The following is an 8,276-nucleotide window of genomic DNA, read 5'->3' on the forward strand; positions in this document are numbered from 1 at the left end:
CAAAGTGGTACTTGTGATGTAGGTGATGAAATTCCTCCCCAAGGCATAAGAAGAATGGGTGTTGGCTTTATCCTACCCATTAAGGAACCCCTAGCTTGTGGCTGAAGGAGGATAATGTTCCACTCAAGTGGAACCATCACCAACCCAAGATCCACACGCTTCCGAAGAACAAAGTGAAGGCCCTCAACCAAATGAACAAGATCAAGGGAAAGATCAACCTCAAGATGGTGTTGAACCACCAAGTGATGCCCAAGGTGAAGTTCTCCCCTCCGAGCAACTTCAAGATCAAGAACAAGCTCAAGATGATCAAGTTACTGATCCTCAACTCACTCCTAAGGAGGAATTGGAGCGTCGTGCCGCCAAGATTGCATACAAGCTCACTACCAAGGGTCATCTCATGACGAATGTGCTTAGAAGCTTAAGAAAGGGGGTAAGCACTCGTAGACAATTAGCAAACTATTGTGAACATCACACGTTTGTTTCTTGTGTTGAACCCCAAAAGGTCTATGAGGCGCTCGAGGATCCGGATTGGCTTAATGCCATGCATGAAGAACTCAACAACTTCGAGCACAACAAGGTGTGGGGATTGGTGCCAAGGCCAACGGGGAACCATAATGTCATTGGAACCAAGAGGATATTCAAGAACAAGCAAGATACTCATGGAATTATCGTTCGCCACAAGGCTCAATTGGTAGCACAATGCTACTCCCATGTCGAGGGTATCGACTACAGTGAAACCTTTCCTCCCGTTGCTCGCCTTGAATCTATTCGTTTGTTGATTTCTTATGCCTTGATACGTCTCCAACGTATCTATAATTTTTGATTGTTCCATGCTATTATATTATCAACCTTGGATGTTTTATATGCATTTATATGCTATTTTATATGATTTTTGGGACTAACCTATTAACCTAGAGCCCAGTGCCAGTTTTTGTTTTTTCCTTGTTTTTGAGTATCGCAGAAAAGGAAAATCAAACGGAGTCCAATTGACCTAAAATTTCATAGAGATCATTTTTGACCAGAAGAAACCCACAGAGTACCGAAGATGGGCCAGAAGAATCCCGAGGCCACCACGAGGGTGGGGGTGTGCTCTACCCCCTGGGCGCGCCCCCTACCTCGTGGCCGCCTTGGGGACCCCCCTGACTTGTTCCCGACTCCAACACCTCTTATTTAACCCCAAACTTCCAGAAAGAAACCTAGATCGGGAGTTCCGCCGCCGCAAGCCTCCGAAGCCACTGAAAACCAATCTAGACCCGTTCTGGCACCATGCCGGAGGAGGGGATCCCTCTCCGGTGGCCATCTTCATCATCCTGGTGCTCTCCATGATGAGGGGAGTAGTTCACTCTCGGGGCTGAGGGTATGTACCAGTAGCTCTGTGTTTGATCTCTCTCTCTCTCTCTTGTGTTCTTCATTCGCCACGATCTTGATGTATCGCGAGCTTTGGTATTATAGTTGGATCTTATGATGTTTCTCCCCCTCTACTCTCTTGTAATGGATTGAGTTTTCTCTTTAAAGTTATCTTATCAGATTGAGTCTTTAAGGATTTGAGAACACTTGATGTATGTCTTGCATGTGCTTATCTGTGGTGACAATGGGATATCACGTGATTTACTTGATGTATGTTTTGGTGATCAACTTGCGAGTTCCGTGACCTCGTGAACTTATGCATAGGGGTTGGCACATGTTTTCGTCTTGACTCTCCGGTAGAAACTTTGGGGCACTCTTTGAAGTTCTTTGTGTTGGTTGAATAGATGAATCTGAGATTGTGTGATGCATATTGTATAATCATACCCACGGATACATGAGGAGACACTGGAGTATCTAAGTGACATTAGGGTTTTGGTTGATTTGTGTCTTAAGGTGTTATTCTAGTACGAACTCTTGAATAGATCGATCAGAAAGAATAACTTTGAGGTGGTTTCGTACCCTACAATAATCTCTTCGTTTGTTCTCCGCTATTAGTGACTTTGGATTGAATCTTTGTTGCATGTTGAGGGATAGTTATATGATCCAATTATGTTATTATTGTTGAGAGAACTTGCACTAGTGAAAGAATGAACCCTAGGCCTTGTTTCCTAGCATTGCAATACCGTTTACGCTCATTTTTACCACTTGCTACCTTGCTGTTTTTATATTTTCAGATTACAAAAACCTATATCTACCATCCATATTGCACTTGTATCACCATCTCTTCGCCGAATTAGTGCACCTATACAATTTACCATTGTATTGGGTGTTTTGGGGACACAAGAGACTCTTTGTTATTGGGTTGCAGGGTTGCTTGAGAGAGACCATCTTCATCCTACGCCTCCCACGGATTGATAAACCTTAGGTCATCCACTTGAGGGAAATTTGCTACTATCCTACAAACCTCTGCACTTGGAGGCCCAACAACGTCTACAAGAAGAAGGTTGTGTAGTAGACATCATGCCTCTCATCATAACTTCAAGTTGCAACAAATGGATGTGAAGAGTGCTTTTCTTAATGGTCATATTAATGAGTTGGTGTATGACAAACAACCCCCGGGGTTCGAGGATCCCTATTTCGCCGATCATGTGTACCAACTCGATAAGGCACTATGTGGCCTTAAACAATCCCCACGTGCATGGTATGAGCACCTTACGGAGTTGTTGCGAGATCGTGGGTTTGAAATTGGGAAAATCGACCCCACTCTTTTTACTAAGAAGGTCAAAGGGGAGTTGTTTGTATGTCAACTATATGTTGATGATATTATCTTTGGTTCCCCTAACAAAGCTTTCAATGAGGAATTTTCCGCTCTCATGACCTCAAAGTTCAAGATGTCCATGATGGGAGAGTTGAAGTTCTTTCTCGGGTTCGAAATCAAGCAAAGAATATTAGGAACCTTCATCAACCAAGCCAAATACACTCAAGACATGCTCAAGAGATTCAAGCTAAGTGATGTCAAGCCGGCTTCCACTCCAATGCCCGTCAAATGCCAACTTGACATAGATCCCAATGGTAAAGCGGTGGATCAAAAGGTATATTGCTCCATGATTGGATCCTTGCTTTACCTTTGTGCATCTAGAATGGATATCATGTTGAGTGTGGGAATTTGTGCACGGTTTCAATCCGCACCTAAGGAAAGCCACTATGTGGCGGTCAAGCGAATCTTCCGATATTTGGCTCATACCCCAAACTTTGGCTTATGGTACCCAAGAGGAGCAAACTTCAACCTTGTGGGCTTTTCGGACTCAGATTGGGTGGGAGACAAAGTGGATAGGAAGTCAACTTTCGGAGGGTGCCAATTTCTTAGTTGCTCTTTGGTGAGTTGGTCTTCTAACAAGCAAAGTTGTGTGTCTCTCTCGTCCACCGAAGCGGAGTATGTGGCCGTCGGTAGTTGTTGTGCACAACTTCTGTGGATGAGGCAAACTTTAAAGGATTACGATGTCATTTGTGACAAAGTGCCTCTTTGGTGTGACAATGAAAGTGCCATCAAGATTTCTCTCAAGCCGGTGCAACACTTCAAGACAAAGCACATTAAGATTCTGTATCACTTCATTCGGGATCATATTAGGCGAGGGGAGATCGAGCTCAACTATGTCAATACTCATGATAACCTTGTAGATATCTTCATGAAGCCCCTGGATGAAGCAAGATTTCGCGAGTTAAGGCATGAGCTAAATAGCATTGATTTGAGCAATGTGGCTTGAACGCTTGCACACACCACCATACTCATCGTGTTGTCTTGTTTAGGTGTAAGCATGGACATAGGGGGAGTGTTGTTCTCTCAATGAACTCTCACCCCCCCATTATGCATAAATTGATCAACTCTTTCACATTAGCCATTTTTGATGGTACTTGTGCTTCAAAGACGAGTTTTGGTAATGGGCCCAAGGATAATTCTTCGCGGTGCCATACCAATTGACTCAAACATAGGTGGCTTCGGCCACCGCCCTCTCTTTGGAGAGTTTGTGTTTCGTGGTTGGTCCTTGTTGTCATTTGCCCCTTTATTTGTGCCGAGCTGGTGTTTTTGTTGCCTCGTGTGTGTGCTCTTTTATGTGTCCGGTTGCCTGAAGGTTGCGTTGCAAAGGTCGTGTTCTTCTTTTCTTGTCAAAACTTGCACTTTCTTGGGGTTACGGTACTACCGTGGCAAGCCACGTTACTACCATAGGAGGTGGGTTACTCTGTGCGTGCACATCTGCATCCTAGGCACGGTACTCGCTTCCATCGCGGCAGTATTTTTTACTCCCGCTGGAAGAGAGGTACCACCGCCCGACGAATGGTACTACCGCGAGGACCTGCGGTACTACCATGCTGTCATAAGCGGGTGGGGGTTAAGAGTGCGGCAGGGGGAGTTCCAACTCCCCCGTACCCATCAATCACTTTTCCCCACCCCGTCTCTCTCTCCTACCCAAGAACGACGCCGGAGGACCTCGCCGGATCTCCATCTCCAGCCGCTCTCCTTGCATTCCGACCGGTGGGATCGTTTCCCACCTCTCCCTCTTGCCATGGACCCCAGTATCTCCCCTAGTACCTCTCTTTTTGTTCCGTTCTTGTGCTTCTAGGTCTTGGGGATATGCATGTGTATTTTGTGTGATTTTTGGCTAAATCGTTGCAAGAGGAGATTGTAGGAGAGTGCTAGTGCAGTAGATATGCTATTTGGAGTGATACAATAGTATAGTTTTGATCAACGGTAGTACCGATCTATTTTTTGCGGATTTTTAGATCCTTAGATGCAGTTCTTGAGAGTTTCGAATACATGCGGTACTACCTCTTGGCCGCTCACGAACCGTCCCGTGCGGTACTACCGCTCCGCTGGAGCGGTACTACCACGGCTCGAGCGGATGTAATTTTTTACATTCGTGCACTGGTCCAGTACTACCGTAGAATTGAAAATTATGTTGTTTTGTCCTTCCAAATCTCTTATCTGCCAGATTCATTTGGTTTTGGCCCTCGTCTTTGCAATAACCCTTCTCGGTTTTCTCATGTGTGTGTTGTGTGGCATAGGTGGTGGCTCCGGTTCCAATGTCCGGTGCTCGAATCCCATCCGTGATACAAGTTCAAAGCGCCTGCGCAACCAAGAGGCTCCAGAGGGCTCCAGTGCCCCACAATGCAGAACCAAGTTCACAGCTACCAAGTTCACAACTAACAAGTTCACAGATCCCTCAAGCGGAGTTTCTGTTGCGAAGGAAGCTCAACCCTTACGTCAACCCTAGGGAGGTCACAAGGGGCAATGACTTGTTCTGGACCAAGCAACAGAATCTTATCTTCCTGTATGTGATCAAGTCCAAGCAGAACATTTATGTGCCAGTGTAGTGGATTGACATGCATCATATGAAGAAGGAGAGCAATAGGGCATATTTTGGTGAGCCTCTGGACTTGGTGGAGCAATTTGTCATTGAGGAGCTCATCACCTTTCACTTGGATTTTGACCCGGAGATTGTGGCTCAGTTCTTTTCTTTTGTCCACTTTCACACGGATGAGCAGTGGACAATGACTTGGATGACTAATGGGAAGAGGATGTCTGCTAAGTGGAAGGAGTTCATGGATCTGTTGAACGTTCGTGATGAGGGGCTAAATATGCCCGTTGGTGTCCGCGCACATGCCAACCCCGAGTCAGCCAACAAGAACAAGCTTCAACCCTACCTCGTTGAGAAGAAGTTTGTCAATGATAAGAAAACTTGGGTGCTGAACCCGTTCCTTGACATCATGCATCGGATCTTCCGCAACACACTCTTTCCTCACATAGGTGACAAGGATAAGGTGCATGCCTATCTTGTGGATATGATGCTCATCTATGAGAAGGCGCGTCTCCAAAAGACGGCACCACTTGATGTATCTCATATCATGTGGTGTGAGTTGCAGTTTGCTGTGTTCAACCGTAAGGTGCCCATCTATGGCCCTTACCTGTTTTTCTTGATCTCGAAGACCTGGGAGAAGATTTTTCCGAGTGAAGAATTTCATGCTCCTGACTGGACCCGCCATGAGCCTATCAAGCTACGCATCAAGAGCAAGTGGGCTAACACCCACCACCCGGGTTGAGGCAGAGGCTGCTAGGATGGATGTGGATGAGGATGAGATTGAGGAGGAGGAGGCGGCTGAGGACATTTTTGAGGGATACACTCCTCCCTCCACTAAGACCTCTTGGGCTAAGATGCTCAAGGCCAAGATGAAGGCTCTGTTCTGCATGCAAGACAAGGGTCAGTACCAGGCTCATGTGAACGCCAAGATGGCTCGTCGTTGCGACAAGGCCATTATGAGGCAGGTTAGCCTTGAGGTTCAGGATGGATCTGAGGAGAGGATCACAGATGAGGAGCCATGGATCAGAGAGGACTGCCGATGGAGCGAGTCAGAGGAGGAGACTGGGTTTCCATCTACATCCCGCGCTATTGAGGAGTCTTCGGAGGATGAACATGACTGGTGATGCCTTGTAGTTCTACCACCACATGTGTCGTAGGTGTCCTCTCTGCCTTTTTGGTGTCTCGATGCCAAGGGGGGAGAGTGTAGGATTTGCGAGTCTTGTATCGAGTCGTGCTTCGTTTTGCTTTCTCCTTGTTAAACCTTCGTTTGCTTTGGCTTGTCGGTTTATGTTTGTGTTCGTGTGAGTCTAGGAGACTATCATATGGTGTAAGACATATGTCCTCAGCTTATCTTATTGTCTTATCATATTGTCTCGTATGTTTAGTAGATTATGAGCTTATATTGCCTTGTGCTCTTTACTTCATGCTCATTTCTATACCTTGCCTCCATGCCTAGTGTCATTCATATTATTGCAAGGATTGCCTTGTTTATAAAATATAGGGGGAGTGTTGATCCTAGTTTGTGTGCTGTGCAGTCCAAAGCATTTCTCTAGAGTGCACACATCTAGGGGGCGCCTATCTATATTTTATAAATGTTGGGTTTGCCTATGTCCCTTTTTATATCCCCATGTGCAAATCACGTATTGTCATCAATCCACCAAAAAGGGGGAGATTGTAAGGGCATATTTCTCCCTAAGTGGTTTTGGTGATTGACGACAATGAATTTGCAGACTAATCGTGTGCATTGAGCATTTCAGATATCTCATGTCTAGGCACAAGACGATTCAGTGCCCCTCGGAGCCTATCAAAGACGGCGTTTCTTTATGTTTTCTTTTCGGTGGATTTGAGTCATAGGAAAGCCATACTATTAAGAGGGGGTCCGCTTCGGAATGGTTAGGGTGGAATCATCACGTACACGTCTATTCTTTTGCACCACCTTTCCTTGCTTCATTGGAGCACCGATGTTCCCCTTGTCACTACAAAGACGAAGGCATCCTAGTGCTACTGGTCTGTGGCATGCGGTAGTACTGCTTAAGGGAGCAATAGTACCGCAGCTGGCCATGGTAGTACCGCCCAAGGTAGTGGTAGTACCGCATGTGCGGTAGTACCGCTCCTAGCATGCGGTAGTACCGTGGCCTCTGGCCCAGCACCGCGGCATGAGCGGATGTAGGGGCGGAAGTAACTTTTACTTCCGCACCCTACGCGGTGGTACCGCTCCCTGTGAGCTGTAGTACCGTGCCGGATTTTTGAACTGACCCAAACTCAGCGGAAGTAGACACGGATGTAATTTTATTAGTCCGTGCCTTCCTAGCCCAGGATGAGCTCTGCCTTGTGGTAGTACCGCAAGGACGCGCGGTAGTACCGCTCACTGCCTTGTGCAACAGAGCCTCACCTGGCTCCTGCCGCGCGAGCGGTAGTACCACACCTCCCAGCAGTAGTACCGTGAGCCCGTGCGGTAGTGCCGCTTGGATATGCGGTAGTACCGCATGTCGCGGGCTGAGTAGGTGGGTAACGGTTGGATTTGTCCTCTCACTATATAAGGGGGGTCTTCTTCCCCAAGTTGACTACCTCTTCCCCCCCCCCCAAGCTCCATTGTTGCTCAAAGCTCCATTTTCGCCCAATCTCTCTCCCTAGCCAATCAAACTTGTTGATTTTCTATGCATTGGTTGAGAAGGCCCCAATCTACACTTCCACCAAGAGAAATTTGATTCCCCGTACTAATCCCTTGCGGATCTTGTTACTCTTGGGTGTTTGAGCACCCTAGACGGTTGAGGTCACCGCGGAGCCATATTCCATTGTGGTGAAGCTTCGTGGTGTCGTTGGGAGCCTCCAATTAAGTTGTGGTGATTGCCCCAACCTTGTTTGTAAAGGTTTTGTCGCCGCCTCCAAGGGCACCAATAGTGGAATCACGGCATCTCGCATTGTGTGAGGGCGTGAGGAGAATACAGTGGCCCTAGTGGCTTCTTGGCGAGCATTGTGCCCCCACACTGCTCCAACAGAGACGTACTTCCTCTC

At 46.9% G+C, this 8,276-nt stretch overlaps 1 pseudogene; it reads left to right on the forward strand.

The window, feature by feature from the left end:
* Positions 1-5,286: 5,286 nt before the first annotated feature.
* LOC147984489 (uncharacterized) lies at positions 5,287-6,385 on the forward strand (annotated as a pseudogene).
* The last annotated feature ends 1,891 nt before the right edge of the window (positions 6,386-8,276 follow it).

Source organism: Triticum urartu, chromosome 2A (genome assembly GCF_056163025.1).
Source record: "Triticum urartu cultivar PI428250 chromosome 2A, HENAU_Tu73, whole genome shotgun sequence".
NCBI lineage: Eukaryota > Viridiplantae > Streptophyta > Magnoliopsida > Poales > Poaceae > Triticum > Triticum urartu.